Source organism: Lithobates pipiens, unplaced genomic scaffold (assembly GCF_037356315.1).
Source record: "Lithobates pipiens isolate NorthernLeopardFrog02 unplaced genomic scaffold, aLitPip1_a1.2 Scaffold_8, whole genome shotgun sequence".
Lineage (NCBI taxonomy): Eukaryota > Metazoa > Chordata > Amphibia > Anura > Ranidae > Lithobates > Lithobates pipiens.
Genome location: NW_027507903.1, coordinates 39,358,120 through 39,381,823, shown reverse-complemented (window position 1 = coordinate 39,381,823; position 23,704 = coordinate 39,358,120). Strand labels below are relative to the sequence as shown.

At 44.9% G+C, this 23,704-nt stretch overlaps 1 long non-coding RNA gene across 2 annotated transcripts in view; it reads right to left on the bottom strand.

The window, feature by feature from the left end:
• The window catches only part of LOC143960071 (uncharacterized), a 134,852-nt gene extending 118,075 nt beyond the window's left edge, over window positions 1-16,777 (bottom strand). For both annotated transcript variants that reach the window (XR_013270252.1, XR_013270251.1), the window contains exon 1: window positions 16,643-16,777. This is a non-coding gene — a long non-coding RNA (uncharacterized LOC143960071). The remainder of the gene's footprint in view (window positions 1-16,642) is intronic.
• Between the last annotated feature and the right edge of the window lie 6,927 nt (window positions 16,778-23,704).

Genomic DNA, 23,704 nt, shown 5'->3' with positions numbered 1-23,704 from the left:
CCAGGTCCGGCTCCTTCTGCGTTTCACGCTGGTTATTGCTCCCTCTGGGCAGCGGTCCTCTGCCTTCCATCAGGTAGTCCAGGCATCAGAAACATTGAGCCTCACAGGACCTCTTCAGAAGACCTCCGGACACCCTTTAACATCTTGCCCCATATGTACTGAGATGCCCATTTGCTTGTTACTTATGTAAGTTGCCACTTGGCTTTTGAAATAAATCCATTTTGTTTTATTGGCTACACTTAGTCTGGTGCCCCCATCTGTTCCCTTTTGTTTTCTCACAGAGTCATTGCTTTGCTCTATGGGGAGCTGCCACTGATGTTGCATAGTTAAATATACTCTTTTATATGGACTTCATGAACTAATAGATTAGGGTTAGGGTTAGGACTTAGGGTTAGACTTAGGGTTAGGAGTTAGGGTTGGAGTTAGGGGTTAGGGTTAGGGTTTCCCCTAGAAGAAAAAGGTTAGGACTCAGGGATTGGAATAGGGACCTCCCCCAAAGGTCAAAGGTCAGCAGGTGTGTCCCCAGAGGTCAAAGGTCAAGTGTCGGGCTGACCCACCCCCACCAAAGTGTTCCACCTACCCCAACTAAGTCGGGAGCATGAACAAGTCGGGGCTTGAACAAGTCGGGGCAGAAAAGGTGCGACGGAATAATTCCATCAATATTCCGATCGTGTGGGGGCTTCAGCTGACTTTTTCTTTCGAAAATGCTGATGGACCTAGAAATAGAACATGTTTTAAATCTTTCCGATGGAATTAATTCCTATCAGGAAAACCGTTAGTCTGTATGCTATTACAACACAAGGAAGCTATTGGCTACTGGCTATTTAACTTCCTTTTTCTAGTCCCTTCGTTTGTGTTGTACGCATTCTAAACAATCGGACTTTGGTGTGATCATGTGTACGCAAGTCCTTTTCAGCGGAACTCCGTCGGGAACTTCGGCAGAATAACCACTGGCATCACCTTGCTTCGCTTACCAGGAGCTTGAAAATAATATATTTTTTGCAATCCCCCCCCCCAAGTATTTTTTTTTTGTTTTCCGTAATTAGTGTTTTGACAGCAAAGGATAGGGGGCAGCCAGATCCGTTTTGATCTCACACTGTAGATATACAGCTATCAGTCTGTTGGCATAGTTGTGTCTAGGCATACAAGGAAGTGTACCGCTATTTTTGAGGAGGAATTCAAGGCAAAAAAGGTACATTTGTTACGGTATTACTTATGCACAATCATTATTTCTAAATGTTTTCTACAGTACATTTTATTGAATTGAATTCAAGTTCACTTTAACTATAGATTACGTTCTGGTATTCTTATGTAAATGAAATCATATCTACAGCTCTATAGAATATTATAAGCTAAGCGGACTATTTAATTGGTGTGTGTTTAGTGGGGTCTGTGAGATTACAACATTCACTATACAAATGCTATAATGGCAAACTAGAGGGAAATTGAAAACAGAGGTTGTTAGTACAATGTCTGAATGCAGATCTATTTCTGTGACTTCAATAGCACCTCTACAGAAAAAAAGAAGGATGAATCACACACCGCACTACTGCTTCTTTACCCTTAGGCCGCGTACACACGCGGGGACTGTTCGCCCAACTTTGTTCGTCAAACAGTTTGAGCGGACAGTCCGCTCAAAATTAGCATGGACGGACTTGGCCACACACGACAAACGAACAGTCCGCTGAAACTTGCGCGATGACGTGAACGGCACGTACGACGGGACTAGAAATACGACGTCCTATACACTGCAATGCAACCTTCGGCGTGTAAATCCTTTCTGAGCATGCGCGGAACTTAGTTTGACGAACAAGCCTACACACGGGCGGACTGTCCGCTCAAACCAAGTTTCAGCGGACAGTTTTACGGAATTTCCGAAAAACTTTGTTCGTCAGACTGTCCGCTGAAGCCCACACACGAGCGGACTGTCCGCCGAAACACTGTTCAGCGGACAAAGTTGAGCGAACAGTCCCCGCGTGTGTACGCGGCCTTAGGGTAACAATGATTGGACAATAGTCCTGTATGATCACAATGAGCGTGTGTAGGCTATCTACAGGCACCATAGACATACTTATCCAGGCCCACTTTTATGTTTTTTCTGAAATTTCTGAAATTGATGTACTTAATAATACATTTACAAGCAAATATAAGCAATAAAAGTTAAGCACCAGTTAAACTCTTTTTTTGCAACCTGTGTCACATTACTTCCTGTCCCATAGCCTAAACAGGAAGTAAGAGGACGTCCCTCCAAATTGAGGGAATCACTTTTCTTCACTAGTTTCCCTATTGGAAGATATTCCCTCTATTACCTTTTTTGGGGAATAACCCAAAGATTGTGATCTTCTTTTTCTTTCTCCTTCGATTATAACAGTAGAAAAGCTAAAATTGAGAGGGTGAATCTCCCTAAGGCCCCCTAACCCCCGCTAGAGACCGAAAAAGGGTTAAAACCGCCCACAAAGCTTTGCCGGCGGTATAGCCACGCTGCCCCATTGATTTCAATGGGTAGGAGTGGTTTAGGAGCAGTGAATATACCTCTCCTTCACTGCTCCAAAGATGCTGCTAGCAGGATTTGTTTTACCGTCCTGCTAGTGCGCCGCCCCAGTGTGAAAGCCCTCCTGCTTTCACACTGAAGTGAATGGAGCCGCTTTTTTCAGGCGCTATTTTTAGCGCTGTAGCGCCGAAAAACGCCTCAGTGTGAAAGGGGCCTAATTGGGGCACAGACAGCAATTAGATTAGGTGTTCTAATCCCCTCAGATGTGACCTGGGGAAGGGGTTAACCCCCCAAACATGTAGTCCTTGGTTCCTGCTACTGGCTATCAACATGTTATTTATCTTCATTTGCATTTCACATCCCCTTATTTGGGGACGTTTTTAGTATCCTGTGGTGACCTCACATTGCGGAGCACTGTCTAGCGCGTCCATCAGCACCTGATGTCACTTCTGGTCAGTGCTTTTCTTCTCAGAGAATAGGTACAGGAACTCCCCCCCTTCTAAGTCACTTTGTGTCTCTGCCCCCTACTCATCTCTGAACACTGATCCTTGGTTCCGCTCCTCTACATACCTCTAAGCACCGACCCTTGGTTCCGCTCCTCTACCTACCTCTAAGCACCGACCCTTGGTTCCACCCCCTACCCAGATCCACTCCAGCAACAATAGATACCCCAGCAACCAGCTTCAATAGACCCTCCATTACACCCCAGCACCCCTTGCCATTGCATACATTCAGTGCTGGAAGTGCCAGAACTGCATTGCCCTGTGTTCCCGCTGAAAAAATGCCCTGCTTCTGGTCTATCTGACCCACCAGTGTGTGGACTTCCAGGTCCCCCGGCCACAGGCGGCTTTCTCCATCCTCCCTGGTGTCACCCAATTACTGTGTCTACCATTTAGGAGTCCCCGGGATCTGAGTCATCCATCTGGACCCACATCCAGGCTCTCATGTTACCATCAGCCATATGTGAGTTTGGCTTACACCTGCATCTGCTAAGCACCTTGGTCATATGGAATCACCTCTGTGAGTTGTTTATGCACATGAACGCTCTTTTTCTTTACTCAATAAATGGTGTATTTGAACTTTAATCATTCATTATGCTATTTATTATTTTTTATAAGGATTAGCTCTCAGTTCAGTCAGAACACAGCTTTGGACTGAACTTTGTTTGGCCATTTGTGTGACTGCAGGACTTTTAGCCTGTGTGGCGGAGTTGCATTTTTTTCTTCCATTACTATATACAGGGGCATGTTCAAGAGAAAGGCTGTGATTGGTTGGGGGGGGCAGAGGAAGGCTGCGATTGGTCGGGGGGTGGGGGGGGGGATTGGCTGAAAGAGCTACCCAATACAGGCATGTGTGTCTGCACAGTGTCCTGTACCTCTAAATGGCCAAACAAGGTATGAAAACTTTCCATGCAAGAAAAAAAAAATCAGCTTCTGTGCTTTGTGTTGTCAGTTTAGAACAGTGGTCTCCAAACTGTGGCCCAGGGGATGGATGTGGCTCTTTGCTGCCCTTTATCTGGCCCTTGGAGCCCTATTCCTCCAACTGACACCAATGATGGGACACCATTCCTCTCACTGATACCATCAAAGGCATTATTCTTCCCATTGATCCTGACAATAGGGCCTTCTTCCTCCAATATAAACCACTGACAGGGCATTATTTATGCCCACTGATGCCAGGGGGTGGAACTTTAAGGTTTACTTCTGGCTTTAAGTTTTGCCTGGAGATAGACTTCAAAGCTCATTTTCTTCTTGTTAGGAATCTGTGAATACTTTAATATTCATAGCCTGGTCACAGATTTATTTTAAAATACAACTGTACAACTGACCAGTTACACAGGATTGACAAACTTTACAAGAGATAATCTCCAGATATTCTACAAGCACTTCTTACTGCCATTCATGCGTTTCCTACTTAAAGAGGCACTCACTTTTTCCTATGAACATGGTTCCCTGAAACGGGCTCTTAATTGTCTCTATTTTATGTTGAGAGCATTAAGTAGAATCAGCTAAATGTTCACAGAGGAGTTTGCTGAATTCATATAGATTGGATTGTTGGATAAACACACAGAACGAAAGTGACTGCAGCATAATAAAATGATTTCTATTCAGAAATAAAATACTTGAACATAATGAACATATAAAGTCCTGTTTACTGCAGATGTACCAACTCTATACAGTAGTTATGAACATAATGTTATCCAGATTAAATATTTGCTTTTTAAAGGAAACTTGTAGGAATGGAAAAAAAAGCCCCAGAGTTTGCATGGTCTTACTCCCCAATCGCCAGGATTTTCGCACTTCAGTACATTTTTTTTTTTCAGAACTCTGCAGCAAGATATTAAATTCCCAGTGAAGCAAAAAAGTAAGCCATGAAATCACACCAAGCCAAAGAGTACACAAGGGTACAGTAATGGATTATCCACCAATGAGGTAGGTAGGGTCATCACCTCATCCCTTTAAACCCAAACACATAATCATTACACAGGTTCTGAGGCTAATTTAATGCAGATAAAAGCACCAACTGAGTTTAATTACCACCTTAATCAGTCGCAGAACCTGTCTAATTAATATGTGTTTGGGTTTAAAAGGATGAGGTGGCAACCCTAGGAAGTAGGGCCCATGCCATAATCTCTGGGGTGCAGGCTTCAACAGACCGGCACCCTCCGTGTCTGTACAAAAAAAGAAACCACATTTGCAGTGCTAGTGCCCATGATAAATAGTGAAAAAAGAAATAGAAAGTGCCAAGTGTAAGGCACAATGTAGGCCTTTTGGCCAGTATAGAAAATGTCTCCAAGAGGCAACTGCAACAAAAGCAATGAGTGACATGACCAATAGCCAGTGAAAACTCAGTTGGGTCCCAAACCCAGAGTGCTTTTCTGAAACCCCTGGGTCACCACTCCCAGGGGCACATTACCAGGAGCTCCTTGTGCCTCCTAGCTCCTGACTAGACCAATGCAGCCCCAATTCTACCAGAAAGACATTAGCACTTCAACCAAGGACAAGCCTGGTGCACCAGGCCAGAAGCAACCAAAGGAGGAAAAGGATCTTTTCCACCATACCCACCCTATTACATCAGGAATTTCTGACAAGTGTCTTCTCTTTCCTAGAGGCACAAGCTTTCTGTTTCCAAAAAAATGCTAAGAAAAATACTACAAAGCAATGCTCTTCACTATGTACCATTAGATCAGGGGTCTCAAACTCAAATTACCTGAGGGCCAAAGGACAAGTTTTCATATCCCATGGGTGCCGCATGCAAACTTTCAAGTTCCAAAAAGAATAGTGGTAGTTACTGCTTGCTACCAGAGGCGTCTCCAGGCTTTGTGAGGCCTTGGGCAAAATGTAGACATGAGGCCCCACTCAAGCTCTTTGCAGGGGTTAAGGAAGGGGGGAGTGGGTAGGAGATGAGCGATAGGTAGAGGAGAACTGGAGTGAAACTGGGGGATCCTGGTCTGTATATGGATGGAGGGATGAAGAAAGAAGGAGGGAGGGAGAGACAGAGATGGAGAAAGAAAGAAAGAAAGAAAGAGATGGAGAAAGAAAGAAAGAGAGAAATAAATGAAAGCAGGATTGAGGGAGAAGAAAGAGGAATGGAAGGAGAAAGAAAAAAGGAGGGATGGAGGGAGAAGGAAAAATAGAGATGGATGGAGGGAGGGAGAAGGAAAGAGGAAGGGAAGGATAAAGAAACAAAGAAGGATGGAGGGAGACAGAAAGAAAGAAAGAAGAATGGAGAAAGAAAATGGAAGAAAAAAAGGAAGAATAAAAGCGGGAGGAAGAAAAAAAAGGAATAGAGGGAGAAAGGAGGTAAAAAAGAGAGGGGTGGAGGGAAAAAGAAAGAAAGGACATTAAAGAAAGATGGAGGAAGGAAGGAAGAAAGAAAGAAAGAAAGAAAGAAAGAAAGAAAGAAAGAAAGAAAACGAGAGAGAAATAAAAAGAGAACGGAGAGAGGAAGAAAGAAAGAAAAAGGGATGGAGGGAGGAAGAAAGAAAGAAAGAGGAGAGTGCGCATGCGCGGAGTCTCCAAGATGGCCGCTTGAGCCAGAGCTCCGCCGAGTCCAGCACCAACGGCACCCACAGCGCACGGCCACCCGCACTGCCAGCAGCCAAAACGGGCAATTCGGCGCCCGGACGTTCCGGAGAAGCCAGCCGTATGCCTGGAAGGAAGCCCCGCAGAGACTTAGTGCCTCAATTCAACGAGTCCTCAACGGGTGTACCAAGATGGCCGCCGCGGCCCAACAGCGCGCCTCAGGGAGAGAAATACACGCGGAGATGCGGCAAGTACTCGCCCCCGCCTCACTCACCTACACCCCACCTCAACCCAGTGGACCTGCACAGCACCTCACCCCCTCACCGGCATCCACTGACTCTCTGCTCAGCAGAAACTTTGGTGATCCTCCATACTCCCCAGCAGGCCCGAATCTCATCCAACCACCAGGGGAATCCCCTCCATCTCTCCCCCTCTCTGAGCATGGGACCCACACTGATGATCTTCTGTCGAAGATGTCAGCCCTCCTGGAAAGAGGTTTAGCTTCTACTGCAGCTAAGATAACAGGGGACTTAAAAACAGATTTCCAGACCCTGGGAGCTAGAATGGAAGCTATAGAGCACAAATAGGACATGACAGTCTCTGCGACCAATCAAAACTCAGCACACATCCAGACTCTGCAGGATAGACTGGACACTGCCATACTCAGAATTGATGAACTCGAAAATAGATCCAGATGCTATAATTTCCGGATCAGAGGACTCCCAGAATCCATTTCTGATGTGTCACAAGCCACCCAAGACATCATTAAATCTTTGATACCAAACATACCACAGCACCGTCTGGAGCTGGATAGGGTCCACAGAGCCCTAGGACCCCCCAGAAAAGACGGATCCCCTAGAGATGTCATTGCCAAGCCACATTTTTACCTTGTCAAAGAGGAGATCATGAAGCAATCTAGGGAGACAAAACAACTCTCTTTTCAAGGACATCCTATTCAACTCTTTGCTGATCTTTCCCCTTCCACGATTCAGAGAAGGAGAGCCCTTAAACCCCTTCTGGTGGTCCTTGCACAAAAATAAATAAAATACTGGTGGACTTTCCCCTTTGCTGTCAAGTTTCAACACATGGGCAAATTTCACTCCTTCTCCAGCTTCCAAGATGGAGAAAAGACCCTCCTATCTCTTAAACTCATTGCTACGGAATCAGACATGGACACTTCTAACCCGAATTACAACCCGGCCAAGCGCCCACCTCCAACTAGCCCGCTCACACCCCTGTGGAACCAACAACGCCGAAGAGGACAAAGGACCACTTGCAGACCTGAGGCCGGGCCACCCACAAGCCTTTTGGTCACTCAATCCCATCTCCTACTCCAGGATGGAGTAATACCGGGGAACTTCCCCCCACCTGTTGCGAGCCTCGGCTCCACTACACCTTCTTGAAGACTTGATTCACCCCCTCTCCCTGATCTCCCCTCTAAGTGCCTCAGCTTTCTTTGACGCCCTTTTCCTGCCTAAAAGGGGGGGTCTCAAGCTAGGCTGCATCAAGTTTGGTTTTTTGCACCGTTGCACAGTTTCTCTTCTTCACAGAACTGTTCGAGACTCCTAAATGGAACGTTCCTGTTTAAGGATGGACTCCTTCCTTTTAGATGGATCTCATCTCAGCCAATCTTACTCGATTCTGCACTCCCCGGGCCCCACTTAGAGGCCCATAGCAAGATCTCGAAGTCTCCAATATGTTTTGTTTACACTTTCAGTTTTCCTCTTATCCCCCCTTTTTTTTTTTTCTTTCTTCCAGAAAATGTCTCCCGTTTCTCACATGTACTTAGCATTTTGTAAGATCATTAGTCTCATGCTACCTTGCGGAACGATCTGCTATATGTTTAGCTCTACCTATATACTTCACTGGTTTAGTGCTGGTTGCACATCTTTATTTTGTTTACAGTAGTGCCGGGGTGTTGGACTCGGTACATGCGCCTCCACCTTTCCCACCGACCTTAATGCTCAGTGGGCAAGGAAGTCTGCCCTCAGAGGAGCAGGCGTTTCTAGAGGAGGTAGTCTCCTGGGGATGACATGGTCCCCAGGTGGTTACCCCGACAAACCTGAGGTTGTCTTCTAAGACCTCCTCCTCCTTCTCTCTTTCTTCTCTCTTTCCTCCTCCCATCTGGGATCTCTTTTCTATCACTCTCTTATTAACTCAATGGTTCCCAATGGTCATTCTTTATTCTTTTTTCCTCCAGGACTACTTAAAGGTCGTTCACAGCTTTATGCTTCTGATTTATGGATTCCACCTGGGGACGACAGGATCTCAGGACTTTCCAGGGATACATGAAGCAGGTATGGCTGGCATCCCCTCTCTTTGTTTCAATGGCTGACCACCCAGGCTCCACACTCAAGGTAGCTTCGCATAACGTTCAGGGCCTAAACTCCCCTGTCAAAAGGCGAAAGCTCTTTAATGGCTACAAAGCCCTTAGATTGGATGTTGTCCTGATTCAGGAGACTCACTTTCCTATGCGGTACAGCCCTAATTTCCTACATCACCATTTCCCCCAGTTTTACCTAGCAAAAACCGAAAACAAAACGAAAGGTGTAGCAATTTTATTTGCTAGATCCTGTAATTTCGCTTGGCAAGCAGATTATAAAGATCCAAAAGGGAGATTCATTCTGGTTAAAGGGACCATAGACGGCCAGGTATATTCTTTTGTTTCATACTACGCCCCTAACAAGGGACAACACAAGTTTTTCCAGTCCATGATGTCTACTCTTGACCCTCACATGGAAGGGAGCTTAGTCATGGGGGGAGATTCCAATACTGCCCTAGACCTAGGACTTGATAAGTCAAATCCGGCCAAAAGCAAACTCATCCGCCCCTCCAACACTAGCTTAAAATTTGCTAAACTGATTTATAATTATGGCCTGGCAGATGCATGGCGCGAAGCCAATCCAACCAAGAGGGATTTCACACACTTCTCCAATCCACACCAATCCTATGCCAGGATAGACCATCTGCTCCTGCCTACACAATTGCTGCCCCTTATGGCGAACTCCAAAATCATAGATACTGTCCTCTCGGAACACTCCATAGTGACTGTCACACTGCACAATCCACTTAACAGACCTAAACATTACCACTGGAGACTCAATGAGTCTCTCTTATCGGAACCCGCTAGGGTGTCAGATATTCATTCCACACTTCTTGAGTATTTTGAACGCAACAGGACAGAAGGGATTTCTGCAGAAACCTTATGGGCAGCACACAAAGTTACCGTTAGAGGGAAACTCATTCAGATAGCATCACAACTCAAGAAAGAGCGAGTGGCTGCCATCCGCAAGCTTGAAAGAACCTATGCTGAACTCAAAGCCCATCATAAGAGGGACCCCCATACTGTTTCCACATCCCAATTGGACTCTGCCAGGCTAGAATTAAACCTAGCCCTGACAGTAAGAGCTGAGAAGCAATTAAGATGGAGCGGGGCCAAATTTTACTCTCATAAAGATAAACTAGGGCATATGCTGGCCAAAAAACTCTCACCCAGGACACGAGCTAGGACCATCCCTAAAATTCGAACGCACGACCACATAACCACCTCTGACCCCACTAAGATTATTTCTGCTTTTCAGGAATTTTACGCCAAACTGTACAAAGAGGACCGTCATAGTTCCCCTAATCTCACAACGAAATTCCTAGACACTTTATCCATACCATCCATCTCGGACACCCACAAAGCCACCATGGAGGAGAGGATCTCTATAGAAGAGACTTTAGCGGTCATTAAGGACTTAAAGAGGGGCTCGGCCCCCGGGACCAGATGGCTTATCGGTGCCCTATTATAAATCCTTTGCTGAAATTTTAGCTCCCCACCTGACTAACTTTTTCAACGAAAAAGTGAATGGCGCCCCGCTACATCCTGACTTAAACTCAGCTTTTATTACAGTACTCCCGAAACCGGACAAAAACCCGGAAGAGGTGGGTAATTATAGACCAATTTCCCTGATAAATAATGACCTCAAAATACTCACCAAAATCCTCGCAAATAGACTTAACTCCTTTACACGCTCTTACATCCACAAAGACCAGGTAGGCTTTATACCAGGCCGTCAGGGACCGGACCAGACCAGACGCACTATAGATATTATTTCTATTCTCCAATCTAACTGGCCAGGGGGACCTAAACAACAGGGCATGCTGCTCTCCTTAGATATACGAAAGGCGTTTGACTCAGTCTCCTGGCAATACCTGTTTTCACTCTTGGATAGGTGGGGGTTCGGGGAACGCTTTATGGGAATCATTAAAGCTCTATATTCTACACCCACAGCTGCTATTCAGTCTCAGGGATACCTGTCCACTTCCATCGAAATAGCGAGAGGCACGAGGCAAGGGTGCCCTTTATCTCCATTACTCTTCGCTATTGCGATTGAAACACTAGCGATTGCAATCAGGACAAACCCAGATATCAAAGGGGTAATCTGCGGGCCCCAGGAGCACAAGTGCGGTCTGTTCGCAGACGACTTGATACTTTATATCACCTCCCCCCTTATTTCCCTACCGAATTTATGTAGCACCCTGTCTTCGAGTATCCGGCCTGGAAGTGAACTTCTCCAAGTCCCAAGCCCTCAATGTATCTCTGCCCCCGGCTCTGGTAGACCTACTTAAATTGAACTTCCGCTTTGATTGGAATGATCACACTATTAAATACTTAGGCATAAACCTAACCCCCAAATTTGAAACTCTGTATGCAAAGAATTACCCATCCATGTTTCACAAGCTGGAACAAGACCTAAAATTTTGGTCCACACAAAACATCTCCTGGCTAGGCAGAATCAATGCCGTTAAAATGACCCTGATGCCTAGATTATTGTATCTTTTTAGAGCTCTCCCAATCCCGATACGGCCCGATCATCTTCGCTCGTTCCAAAGCAAGGTCCTGAAATTTGTCTGGGGAGGCTCCGGTTACAGATTTTCTCAACATATCCTATACTTACCTCGCAAACAAGGTGGCCTTGGCCTCCCCCATTTACACAGATATTATCAAGCGGCCAGATTGGCGCAGCTTTCAGCGATATATTTTAATGGGGAGGAACCTGATTGGCAACAAATAGAAAGACAAGCAGCCCCACACAATACTCTGGATTTCTTGCTTTGGACCGCACCTAAAAACAGACCCCCAATCCTGGCCCCTACTCTTTCACATTCCTTCTCGTTATGGGATAAATTAAAGAAGAACCCGAACATAACCTCAGGCCTAACTCCCTTGTCCCATATATTCCATAATCCAAAATGTCCTCCGGGAATGGATATACAAGCTTTCCAGTGGTGGCTGGACAAAGGGCTGTACCGCATAGGACATTATTTTTCTATCAATGGACCCATCTCGCTCGCGCATTGCGTTAACAAACTAGACCTTCCACATACTGAAAGGCTTCGTTTCGCACAAATTAGCCACTTTCTACATAGCCTTTTGCCAGACAAACCAAACCCTCCACGCTTCTTTATTTATGAACTCTGGTGTGGCCAAGCCGTGGAGCAGAGGGGAGGGATCTCACTCATCTATGCTTCACTATCACAACCTTCGGGAAAGTCCTCCTACATGTTATCCTGGGAGGAGGACCTCCAGTTTCACTGGAGCCTTGAGTCCTGGCAATCTGCTTTCCCAACAGCCTTTAAAGGAATCTTAAACACCTCCCTTATGGAAGCAAACATAAAAATAGCCACTAGGTGGTACCTGACCCCCGCAAGACTAGCCAAGATGTTCCCGACAGCCGACCCACTGTGCTTCAGGGGTTGTCAGCTGCTGGGTACAATTGCACATGTATGGTGGGAATGCCCCAGAATTAGGCACTACTGGAAAACACTGTTTACAATCATCCAAAAAGTGACAGGTCACGAGCTTCCCAGGCTACCACAAATTGCCTTATTGAACGACCATCTTCCTCGCATTCCTAAACATAAGCGGAAACTGATCCAATTCATCTTCTTGGGGGCAAAAATGACCTTAGCTAAAGCCTGGAAGCAAACTACAATCTCTGTTAAGCAAGCGATATGAAAAATCTCATGGATTATGACTCAGGAAAAAATAGTGAGCTCTCTTAATGATTGCACGCAAAAATTTGAGTTAATTTGGGAACCCTGGGCCCAATTTGTGGGGATCTCTCTCATTCCTGGGATCCCCCCGGCTCACGCACTAAGCAGGAATTGACCATTGGGAACCTAACGAACTTTCTTACTCTCTCTCACTCTACCCTTTCCTTCCTTTTCTTTCTTCTTTCTGACTCTTTGGAAGGCTTGCCTTCCACTCCCCCAGGGGTACTGGTCGACCTTTACATTATTCTCGCATATCCGACCTTGCACATCATGGAGGGGTGGCTGGGAGGGCCCTTTCTATGTTTGGGAGACCCTCTCCCTGCGCAGTGTGATCCCGAGAGGGGCACAGGGATGAGGGTACCTCATGGAACTAACTCAGGCTAGGCCCAACAGGAGAGCTAAGACTCCTCAGCCGAGACGAATAGTTTATATGCCCTGAACCAAGCAGGCCCTCCAGGTCATTCCCCCCCCCCCCCCCCATTGAAGAGGGGAACCAGGCTCAACACTTTTGGATCGTTGTTTTTGTTTTCATATTTGTTTGGCTATGACTTCCTCTCTTTACTCGAATGTCCAGAAGGTTGATATGTTAGCTATCATGACTGTAACCATATGTTTGTACTTAGTTAATTATTGCCTGTCAAACTGGTTGATTCAGTCTCTCTGTATTTTGTTATTGAAAATAAAATAAAATACTTTGAAAGAAAGAAAGAAAGAAAAAGGGATGGACGGAGGAAGAAAGAAAGAAACAATGAAAGAAAGAAAGAAACAAACAAAGAAAAAAAAAGGGATGAAGGGAGTAAGAAAAAAAGAGGGATGACGAGAGGAAGAAAGAAAGAAAGAAAAAGGGACGGAGGGAGGAAGAAAGAAATAAAGAAAAAGGGATGGACGGAGGAAGAAAGAAAGAAACAAAGAAAGAAAGAAAGAAACAAACAAAGAAAAAAAAAGGGATGAAGGGAGTAAGAAAAAAAGAGGGATGACGAGAGGAAGAAAGAAAGAAAGAAAAAGGGACGGAGGGAGGAAGAACGAAAGAAAAAAAAATGGGGATGGATGGAGGAAGAAAGAAAGAAAGAAAGAAAGAGGGATGGAGGGAGAAAGAATGAAAGAAAAAGGGATGGGGGAGTAGGAAAGAATGAAAGAAAGAATGAAAGAAAGAAAGAGGGATGGAGGGAGGGAGGAAGAAAGAAAGAGAGATGGAGAGAGGGAGGAAGAAAGAAAGAGAGATGGAGAGAGAAAGAAAGAAATAAAGAAAGAAAGAAAGAAAGAAAGAAAAAGAAAGAAAGAAAGAAAAAGGGATGGCGGGAGACAGAAAGAAAGAGAGGGGGGATGGAGAGAGAAAGAAAGAAATACAGAGAGAGAGAAAAAAAAAGTAATAAAGGGAGAGAGAGTGCAGAGTTAAGGTGCATGATACGTACAGAAGGAGCAGTTCAGAACTGCATTTCACACCAGCCACTTTAAATAAAAACTGACTCCACCAAATCCTCATCCTACACAGGATCACCATTCCTCTTCCAGCAAAAGTCCCCTCCCCCCCCCCCAATAGTCTTCGCCTGCCATAAATACTTTTTTTTCTTCTCCCCCATAAATGTCCCAACACAGACCTTAGATACGGCCCGGGCTCAGGCTCTATGTGCAGATGGGAGATGTTCTTTCTCCTAGGCTCCTCCTCGTGTGGTTTATCATGAGCCGAGGCAAAGCCTAGGAAATAGTCCTCAGCTCTTTTAGTCTGGGTGGCAAGTGGTGTGTGAGATGCTGCGGGCACCAGCAAGTGCAGCGACTAGATGGATGCCTGAGCAGCCTGACACTTGGGATGCCAGGCCCCTCCCCGCTTCATGTACATTACACTAGCTAGGATTCAGTGCGGCCACCTGGAGAGCTGTGCTGTCACTTCTGCAGAAGCCCAACTTCTGTATTGAAAAGTCTCAGCAATGCCCGGAAAGCACAAGGCAGCGCCGGAGGTGGCGGAATGCCACCCTGGTGATTGATTAATTAGGCAAATTAGGCGGTCGCCTAAGGCCTCACACTCACTGGGGTCCTCCCGGTTGCCTAATTTGCCTAATTAAAGAGCCGCCTCTGCTTGCTACCAGTGTATGCTTACTGCTAGATGCTTGGCAGTGTTTGCTCTGCAGCATCCAGCAGGACCATCAGTTCTGCAGCCAGCTGCCAACAGGACCCACAGCTTGTGGGTCCTGCTGGGAGCTGGCTGTGGACCCGTGGGTCCTGCTGGCCACTGACCTATGGGTCCTGCTGGTCTGTAGGCCATGGCCAGCAGGACCCATGGGGCTCTGGACAGGGTCCAGTAGGACCCCACAAGTCGGCGTCCAACAGGAACCCACAGGTTCGCAGCCAGCTCCTAGCAGGATCCGCCTGTGGATCCTGCTGGCCATGGCATATGGGTCCTGCTGGCTGCTGGCCTGTAGCCCATGGCCAGCAGGACCCACAGGTCCCATAGGCCAGGGCCAGCAGGACCCCACAGGTCAGCAGCCAGCAGGAACCCACAGGTCAGCGGCCAGCAGGACCCACAGTTCTGAAGCCAGCTCCCAGCAGGACCCATAGCTTGTGGGTCCTGTTAAGAGCTGGCTTTGGACCTGTGGGTCCTGCTGGCCTGTAGGCCATGGTCAGCAGGACCTGCAGGTCAGCAGGACCCAGAGGCCAGCAGGACCCCCAGGTCAGCGGCCAGCAGGACCCCACAGGTCAGGGTCTCGCACTGTGACTTCAGCAATGGACCTATGGCAGCTGCCAGCTCAGGCACAGCAGGACAGGTCCGCCTCCTTGCATGCTGATCCAGTGAGTCAGACTCAGCCACGACGGTGTCCAAGAAGATCCCACTGGGAGTTGTAGTTTGGCTGTAGTCAGTGGCGTCACTAGGGTTAGTGTCACCCCCCCATCTAGGCTGCACAGCACCATGCAGGCAGCGCACGGTCATGGGACGCACCCCAAACCAGCCCCTGATAAATTATAGTATAGGGTGGTATAGTGGCAGGTTGGGGTGGTATAGGGCATGTTGGGGTGGTATAGGGCAAGTTAGGGTGGCATAGGGTAGGTTGGGGTGGCACAGGGCAGGTTGGGGTGGCAGAGGGTAGGTTGGGATGGCAGAGGGTAGGTTGGGGTGGTACAGGGCAGGCTGGGTGGCATAGGGTGGGTTGGGGTGGCACAGGGTAGTTTGGGGTGGCACAGGGCAGGTTGGGGTGGTACAGGGCACCTTTGAACTCTATGTAGTGACAGTGTGCAAAGTAACTTACATAGCATGCCTCATTCCTGCACATTTAGATCCCGGCGGGTGGGTGGGGCTAGTGTGTCTGTCCTCACCTCTATCTGCTTCAGCTGCGGCATCCTCCATAGTGAAGGAGTCTGTGGGAGGAGTGGAGGAGGCAGCCAGACCCCCTCGCACCCCCATAGCAACGCCAATGGCTGTATTTAGGCTGGCTGCCCTCGCTGCTCTCCAGACTCCACCCACCGGGTGCAGGGAGCTTGAGTGCACAGCCGTGGACTACAACTCCCAGAAGCAATATTGTTAAACGTCACGTGCTGTCACCGATGTCAGCTAGCCCGACTTACTCTGAGTAAACCAGGAAGAGAAAAAAAAAAACATCGTAAGCAGGCGGCCGTTGCTTACCAGGAAATGTATCAGTATGCATCAGTCCTGCAGGCCAATTGTAACCACTCAGTACTTTGAAACCCCCGCATTAGATACTAGAACAGAACGCATTATAAAGGGGTTGTAAACCCTCATGGTTTTTTGCCTTAATGCATTCTATGCATTAAGGTGATATATATGTATATACACATGCACACATCTGAAATCACATAGAATCCCATGGAAGTAATGTAAACAGCCAAATGCTTATTGAGTAATGGATACAAATGAATCACAGTTGAGGTCAAGCTATGTGTTGGGAAAATTATGACATTGATAGGTTTGACACGTTTTGTGGCCTGGTGCCACTCATCAGAAGAAAACACATAGCATATCTAAAAAAAATTAAAGAAGGTACCAAATAGGATCTAAAATTTTGGCCGGATAGTAAAAAAGAAGGTATTGGCAATGAGAAACAAGATGTACTGTATATCTCCCTGGAATACTTACATATAAATTGTTCCAAATAAGCAGTGTTGCAAGTCAGGATCTGCGAGGCAAGTCTGTCCTGGGAGCTGAGGGAATGAACCCAAGGAAGCAGCGAGCGGACCAAAACACCCTCCAAATAGGCCAGGGTGAAAAAATTCCAAATATGTCTGTAGAGTAAATGATATTAGACCAATGTGTAAAGGGTACCAGTATATACATACAGTATTCATGAACTAAAGACCAACAAAATGTATTGCCTGGAAGAGTGAAAAGCATAGTAGATACATATTGAATGGAATATTATATCACATAAAGAGAAAAGAAAGTAAAAGGTGAAAAAAATTGCATGAAAATCAATCGAGCAAATTAGGTTTGTAGGAATTGACTTTATGTAGTCAATAGTCATAGGTGTTGGATGGAGTTAAATCATTTTCTAATATAAAATCACATTTTGACAAGGTACTCCATATGAGATCATGTTCACTTTAAAATTTAGACTGAATTAGGTACCAGCTTTTTTTGAGTTGATAAAAAGTAATTAATAAGCAAACTGGCCTGGATTCAGTTCATTGAAGGATTTGAGAACCCAGCCTGAAATCTGCAAATGTCAAACATAGTGCCTGAACCCAACTAAAGTCTATAGGAGCCAAATCATGTCATATTTATTTCTGGACTATTTTCTGGCCTTTCAAGACCATCTTGCAAGGTTTGCAAACTTTATGTTAGAAAATGATTTAACTCCATCCACCAGCCAGGGTTGTGGGGATGAGGACCTTGTCCCCATCAACATGGGGACATGGTGCTTTGAGGGGTCACAGACCCCCAAAGCATCCTACCAATGTTGAGGGCATGTGGCCTGGTACGGTTTAGAAGGGGGGGCACTCTCTTGTCCCCTCTCTTTTCCTGCGGCCTGCCAGGTTGCGTGCTCAGATAAAGGGTCTGGTATGGATTTTTGGGGGGAACTCCAATCCATTTTTTTTTAATTTGGCGTGGAGTTCCCCTTAAAATCCATAACAGACCTAAAGGGGAACCTAAGGGGAACCCCACGTCATTTTTTTAAATTTGACACGGGGGTTCCCCTTAATATCCATACCAGGCCTGAAGGGCCTGGTAATTTTTATTTTTTATTTTTATCAATGACTTTCGATGACTGTTCTCTGTATTACGGGGAGCCGACAATTCATTATAGCCGCGAGTGCTTTTAAATTACCTTTTTTCCTGCAGAAATGACACTTTGTGCAGGGACAGTTCTAAGCACGGGAACCATGCGCTCCTTTACAGCATACTATAGACACCCCCCAGGTATGATATTTAAAGGAATATTACACTTTTATTGTTTCACTTTAATCACTGCTCCCGAAAAAACTTCAGTTTTTAAAACTTTTTTTTGCATTTATACATGTCCCCTGGGGCAGGACCCAGGTCCCCAAACACTTTTTAGGACAGTAACTTGCATATTAGCCTTTAAAATTAGCACTTTAGATTTTGAACGTTCGAGTCCCATAGACTTTAATAGGGTTCTAAAGTTCACACGAAGTTTAGGTCTGTTCACAGGTTCTGGTGCAAACCGAACCGGGGGGTGTTCGGCTCATCCTTATTCACCAGCAATAGAGTGAAAGTGAAAAAAAAAGCAAAGGTATTACGTTGATATGGACAACTATGCTACCTTATCTTCCTTGAACTTTCATTTACAGTGCTTTGCAAACTAAAATTATTTCTTTCAATAATGAATGTTCTCAAAAGACAAGGAGTATAAATTTGAAAATAGGGCATACCAAAAACAGTTATGGGTAACCCCAATCTGCAATCAATTATTTCAATAATTGTTGCAAATTTGCCATAACTGTTTCCATCCATGGGACCCAAACTTGACCCTCCCAATCATAAAGCAGCTTCAGAAACATGGCAATAACCTTCCCTGTAAAGCCATCATCAAGGAATGATGTACTGGGCACGTGTTATATAGTGATATAAAAAAAATGTAATAACTCAGAAATTTGTGATACCATCAAATAATGCTCCTCTGTTGGCTTCTATTTTTTCAGCACATAGAAAATTTTCACTAATGGAAGCCTTTTCTTTGACAAAGCTACAATTGCCCTTTCATCATCCCCTGTATACCTCATTAACAATGAAGGCACTATGCGGCTGGCTGGATAAGAGTCTGAAATACAGATGTTTTAAATCAGTGCTGAGCCTAAGTCCCATGTGACTGATGGGAAGGAAATCTTGACATTGTGTGGCTGGCATAGTTTTGTAACCATTGAAGTCCAATTTGACATGCTTCATGTTACAATGTGCTTACATTACAGTAGTCTTGTGGTTGTCTAATGCACTTTATCCCACACCGCTAAGCATACTACTTCCAAGCCTAAAGTTTGTATTATTGTCTGTATATGTGCCAGCAAGATCAACTGTATAAGAAAATGAAGTGGAGGTGGCATACTGCAGAAGTTATAGAATATTAGGTCAGTTTTCAGAAAATGTCTCCTGTGGTCTATGTCATGCTAATGGCATTTAAAGACCATTATTTTTTCATGGAGGTTGTGGCCAGGACTGGACTGGGACAAAAATTTGGCCCTGGACTTCATCCAGACCGACCCACTTTAATTTTGCAAACACGCACAAAAACAGTATATAAAATATACACAATTGCGCAAAAAAAACATAAGTAAAAACATTCAACTGTAAGTATATTTTTTACAATTTTTTTGTTTGTTTTTTTTAAATAATTTTTTTAAATATTTTATTCACAGTGCTTCTGGAGAAGGGGGTGGGGGTGTATGTGGCAGTGGACGGTTTCAGTAAGGCAGTGGATGGTGCCAGTTTATTGTTACGTATTGATTTTTTCACAATTTAACTTGTTTTTTATTTTTTTCACAATGCTTTTTGGGATTAGGGGGTTGGGGCAGTGGGCGGTGTTGGTAGGGCAGGGGTTAGTGGTAACAGTCGTTTATTTTATTACAATTACATTTAGAATTTTTTTCTAAACAGACCCCTGATATCTTCCCTTTGAGACAGAGAAAGGGACTAAGGACACAGATTCCCCAGTCCCTTTCTCAGCACTGATGAATGGACAGGAGACAGGGGCTCCCGTTCATTCATAAATTGAAGCAAAGTAAACATAGTTTACTCTGCTCAGTTTTCACAGGATACAGGGAAACAGTAGTGATTACTCGCTGTGTCCAATTTAGAAAAGGAAGAGGCCGGTAAATTACATATTTACTGGTCCCTTTCTCCGCTCTCCATCCTGACAGTTCCCCCCTGCAGCAGACGGGAGAGGAGGGAAGTCAGCTGTGGGGGACAAGGGTGGGATAAGGAGGAGGACAGTGGACCAGATGAGAACATAGAGTGAGTGGAGGAGGACAGGTGGCCAGTGGAGCAGCCGGAGAAGCACAGAGGAAACAGCTGGGAATGATCAGTGCGATGGTAGGGACAGCTGTGAGCACCAATCTCCCAGTATAGCTTTTTAGCCAACACCCGTGGGAAGGAGAGGAGGAGAAGCGGCTAAAAAGCTATACAGAGAGATCATGGCCACAGCCCTTCCTCCTGCCACACCGATCATTCCCGGATCGTCCCTGCAGCTGGGATATCACAATTGCCTTGCAGGTGTCCGGGAGCCACAGCCAAAATGCGGGAGACTCCCGCACCTCGCAGGAGACTTGGGATGTCTGGAAAGCGGCTCACTGAGCCATCAGCCCACCAGGAAACCAGGAAACTCCGGGTAGTCCCAATGACCAGTGCATGCCTAGTTGTGGTACAAATATAATTCCCTTTATCTTCACTATAATATATATATATATATATATATATAAACTGGCATTTACTGAAAGATTAAGTCTATGTTTTGACAGTTGTAAACAACCAGTTCAGTAAAATAGAATTAGAGCAAGCTTGCTTGTAAACAGGACATAGTAACTTTACAAGAAGATCTAACAATCAAAGAAAATGTACTTAGAATAGGATGGGCAGCTAAAGTTTACTGTTGATGAGGTTCAGTATTGAAAAATGTAAAGTAATGCACTTGGGAGCTAAAAATATGAATGCATGTTACCTGTCAGGGGGGGGCCTCTGGGGGAATCCCAGATGGAATAGATATGGGGTCTTGGACTCAGCAATAGCATGCCAATCTCTGGGGGAATCCCAGATGGAATATATATGGGGGTCTTGGACTCAGCAATAGCATGCCAAGCTGCAGTAAGCAAAGCAAGCAAACTACTAGTATGCATTAAAAAGTGTTTTTACTCAAGAGAAAAAATATAATTCTACCACTTCAAAACTCTGGTTGGGCCACATCTTGAGTATGCCATCCAGTTTTGGTCACCAATCTTCAGGAAGGATGTGCTTGAACTGGAGAGAGACCAAAGAAAGGCAACAAAGCTAGTAGGAGGGGTGGACGATCTCAGTTACGATGAACAACTACAAACATTAAATGCATTTTTCCTGGAGAAGAGACACTCAAGAAGGTATATAATCACAATATACAAATCTTTGAATGGTAACACTAGCAAGGGGAGAGATCTATTTAATATTAGGTCTCTAGAAAAGACATGAGGCCACACAAAGTAAGGGTTTCTTTACCCACTTGGTGACCAGCAAAGTACCGGTACAGTGCTGGACTTTGAGTGTTTATACCAGGGATGATGCCTGCAGCTTCAGGCATTTTTACTTAGAAAATTACTTAGAACCCCCAAACATTATATATATACACGGGTATATATATATATATATATATATATATATATATATATATATATATATATATATATATATATATATATATATATATGTGTGTATATATGTATATATATATATATATATATATATATATACTGTATAGATATATATATATATATATATATATATATATATTTTTTTTTTTTTTTTTCTTAGCAGAGACCCTAGAGAATAAAATAATACAAACAATATTTTATGTCACACGATATTTGCGCCGCGGTTTTCAAATGCAATTTTTTTGGGAAAAAAATGAATTAAAAAAAAAACAGTACAGTTAGCCCAATTTCTTTGTATAATGTGAAAGATGATGTTACACAGAGTAAATAGATACCTAACATGTCATGCTTTGAAATTGCGCACACTCATGGAATGGCGACAAACTATGGTACCTAAAAATCTCCATAGGCGACAGTTTAAAAAAAATTAACAGTTGCCAGGTTAGAGTTAAAGAGAAAGTCTTTTGCTAGAATTATTACTCTCATTCTGACGTTCGTGGCGATACCTCACATGTGGGATTTAAACATCATTTTCATTTGCGGGCGAAACTTACGTATGCGTTTTCTTTGCTGCGCTTTAAAAAAAAAATGTTATTGTTCCTTTAAAAAAAATAAAAATAATTCTGATTACTTTTATTGCTGTCACAAGGAATGGAAACATCTCTTGGTGGCGACAGGTACTCTTTATGGAGGGATTGGGGGTCTAAAAGACCTCCAATCCCTCCTTTGCACTTCAAAGTTTTCAGAATCACCAAAATTGGTGCAAAAAGCAGATGCCTTCCTTTTTCTCTATCATTGTCTACAGTTACAGTACAGATGCACACAAGCAGAATGTAAACAAAGCCATGATTGAACTGGTCTGCGCCAGTGATGATAGCTTTCAGAGCTAAAATGTCTTCACTTTCCTGGATATAAGAAAACAGACAAAGTGTTTGAAAAGTACAGTTATTCTTTACCACTGTAGTATATAACTTCCTATGTATTTCTTTTGGATATATTTGGATATATTTTTCCAAGTGAAATATTTTGGATATATTTGTCCAATTGATCACAGAATAAACGTTCCCCATGAAAATGAATGAAAGGAAACTTGGCTGACCATTTCTTAAGCCATAAAAGTCTGCGCATATATACAGACGAGAGCCAGATGAGAAACCTGCTGTATTGAACCCTTTAAAGCACCAACAGCAAAACACAGTGCTCGAGGAATATCTGCCTTACTTTTAGGCAGATCATCCTTCTGGTTAGGCCTGTCCGGTGGTTTGACTTGATACTTTACGGACTGGCAAATACCAATTGCTGCAACAGCTGGCTGAATGGCTGAACTGGCCAAAAAAAAGGAAACCTTTAATAAGAACTCCAATTTCGTGCCAACAGGGTCTTTCAAGCCCTTTGTGTTATCTTCCCGGACAAGTTAACTTTTCATCCATGGGATATAAAAGCGAAAATCTTTTAGGAGGCAAAAAAGTCTTGTCAGGATATTCCCAATCAGCATACACCGCCTGTTCCAACAGGGGGTGTAGCGGGAAAGTCTATGCGACCTGAAAAGGTCGCAGAGATCCCAAAGAGGACAAGGGGGGCTCAGCCACCTCTGCAAGAGGCAACTTAAAGGCAGAATGAACCATTTTGGTCAGAGTCAGGATCAAAAACCTCTGCGACGGAGAGGCAGGCATCGAGTGGACATCTTCTTGTCCAGATTGCTCAGAAGCAGACTCATCTGCTGGGCACTCCACCGAATCCCGAGCTTTAAGCTCTTCCCCATCCTCAACCCATTCCTGCTCTAGACTAGGAGACTCCAGGGAGGGGGAATTGTCACGGTTCCTGCCACCCTGCGGGATGGAGACAGGATGCGGGATGGAGACAATCATGCCAGCAATCCTGGGCTCTAACCCAGCTAGGGCTGAGGATAGTTCATCCTTAGTGATGAAGGGTGAAGCAGCAGCGTTGACTGTAGGGACAATACCAGATAGGTGCAGCGGCTCAGATTACCCGGGAGCCTCCGGTCTTTCAGTGGATAAAACACTAGGGATACGACTAGGTTCATCAAGAACTACTGATGGCGTAGGTGTACCCTTCCCTGTGGTGTTCCACTCATCTTTTTGGAAGACATTCAATGCAGCAAACAAAGAGTACTTTGGTGTAGTTAAAACACCTTAAAAGGGAGACCCTTTAATAGGGCTCACCAACCCCCTATGCAACAAATCCTGTTAAGTACCTTAAGCCTGCCAAGCAACACCTGTTGACTCACGTGACCCGGGTAAGGAGAAATAAACCACTGCAAGTCTGTTTAGAGCCTGCTCTGTGTCCCACAGCTGCCTTCTGGAAGCACCACATTATTGGCCTGCACAGC